Source organism: Penaeus monodon, chromosome 21, assembly GCF_015228065.2.
Source record: "Penaeus monodon isolate SGIC_2016 chromosome 21, NSTDA_Pmon_1, whole genome shotgun sequence".
Classification (NCBI taxonomy): Eukaryota; Metazoa; Arthropoda; class Malacostraca; order Decapoda; family Penaeidae; genus Penaeus; species Penaeus monodon.
Genome location: NC_051406.1, coordinates 38,657,123 through 38,659,284, shown reverse-complemented (window position 1 = coordinate 38,659,284; position 2,162 = coordinate 38,657,123). Strand labels below are relative to the sequence as shown.

Below are 2,162 nucleotides of genomic sequence, written 5' to 3'. Positions count from 1 at the left end.
CGAGAGAGGTGCGCAGGGTGAGGTCGAGAACCTCAGAATCTTCCGTGGAGGGTCCTGTACATGGCCGTCACGAGCGGGCTCTTCCCTTCACCGCCCAGGTTCTTGAAGTCGTCCGTGCTGACGTCCCACAACATGACGCCACCGAGGCCCTTCTTCGCCGCGTACTGGGCCTGGAGGACGAGAGAGAAATGATGTCAAGTGGGACCTTAGTGCCTGTTTCTCTTTTCCTTTCAAGAAGTTTTTTTCATTTAGACGTGTAGATGATGTCTAGATAAATTAAATGTAAGGTGAACTGAATGTCAAAAGAATGATATGCAGTTACAAGAAATCGGTGCGGAGGCGCAGACATGATCACCGAGGATATAAACTGTTTGGTGGTCTTTTTTCAAATGACATCTTCCTCTAAAAATATAATTCCCTTAAACGCTTTAATGATTTCTCGCGTTGAAAAAAAGACCACTTTGGAGTTTACCTTCTGAGTCACAGATTGGACATCGTCATACCCGACCCACTGGTCTCCCTTCGTCAGGTAAGGTCCTGCTGGAGTCCTCCTCTTCGCCCATCCTTCCTGCGGGTGAGAGGTAAGGTTCCTTTAGTACAGGAATGAAAGGTTACCTTTATATGGGAACAACTAAAGGGAAACGCGTGATGGGTCTATACTATACAGTACGAGTATGCACATGATAACACAAAGATACATGCACATGCGATGTATAATGGCGAGATCCTGGTGTAAGGATAGTGCGCTCAACCGTGAACAACAATATCTTAAGATTTGTTATTTTCATGGAGATTTCAAGAACTCAAATTATATGAAATGCTGATGTTAAGCCGGTGAGCTTTAATTCCCTTACTGGCTGCCTTTACAGACTTCACAGACACGTATCACGGTAGATAAACGAATGACTAAAGCGACTTCCACTTTATCATCACTTAACAGTACCTGCTCCGCGAGACAGCACTCGAAGAACGGCAGGTTCCACTCTCATTGATGTATCGTCCTTGGCGTCCTGCTCCTGCGCGCCGCACCTGGAGAGCTGTTAGACCCAGCCAGTGTCCATGATCTTCCGTAAGCTGGTACACCCAATATCAGCTGTTGATTGTTGCTCAAATCAGTGTATATGGAAACGGAAAAATGCACAATACATAAATAATAAATAAAAATTACGAGCTGAAAGTGAGTTCGACACACACGTCACCACGTCATTGTACATAGACTCGACCGAGAGAGGCAAACCTATATTTTAGGGCCACTTAGATCAGCACTTCCTGAGGTAAATGTATCCCTGGGGTAAAATATCAGGAAAAGATATCGATTTTTTATTGTATTTTTTATGAACTCAGAATTGATGTTATATATTCACAGTTGTCTGTTCTTTATTCTATTCATAATATATATCTGCAATTATCTAATGATTTCATCCCACGGAAAGCAAGATATTCCAAATATACCCTTCTCTCGAGAAGCTCATTTAATTTATTCTCGCTGAGTATTTCAAAATTTAAATAATCCATTTCAAGAACCCACCTGCTCTACCTTGTGAGGAGGGGCACCCTTCCTTATCCAATAGTTGACAGCAAAGTCGGCGCACAACTCAGGGCTCTGGCCAGGTTCCGCGTACAGTGGAGCATGGTGAGCCACTCTGTTCTCCCAGGTCCCGTGGAAGTCGTATGACATCAAGTTAATCTGACAAAAAAACAATCATGGTAAATTTTGTGAGATCGGTAGCAGGCAATGCAAACCCAGCCACAGGGGATACCACAAACCACTCTTAATACTGGTCCCAAGTCCATACAAGCCAGGAGAAATGCAACAGGAGGTGCATAGACTGTAAATCTGATTCCCGGTCGAGATTGGGTTAGCAATGGCAACCAGCTGTACTGATTAACAGCTGGGTGGAAGCTATTCGACTGTTGGACAAAGAAAGAGGAGACGGGGTAGCGTGTCCACAAGCAGCAGGGGAGAGTTAGGGTAAATGTGAGGATACGAGACTCAGAATACTGAACGTTAGCACTATGGATAGTAAAGGGAGGGAGTCGACTGATATGATGGAGAGAAGAAAAGTATACAAGAGAATAGATTGAAGAGCAGGAGGGCCAGTCGGAAGGAATGAAACTGGACTCGAAAGATTGTACCTTTTCTCTAAATCCAATATCAGTTC

At 44.2% G+C, this 2,162-nt stretch overlaps 1 pseudogene; it reads right to left on the bottom strand.

The window, feature by feature from the left end:
* Window positions 1-17: 17 nt before the first annotated feature.
* Window positions 18-2,162, bottom strand: part of LOC119586668 — a 3,016-nt pseudogene continuing 871 nt past the window's right edge.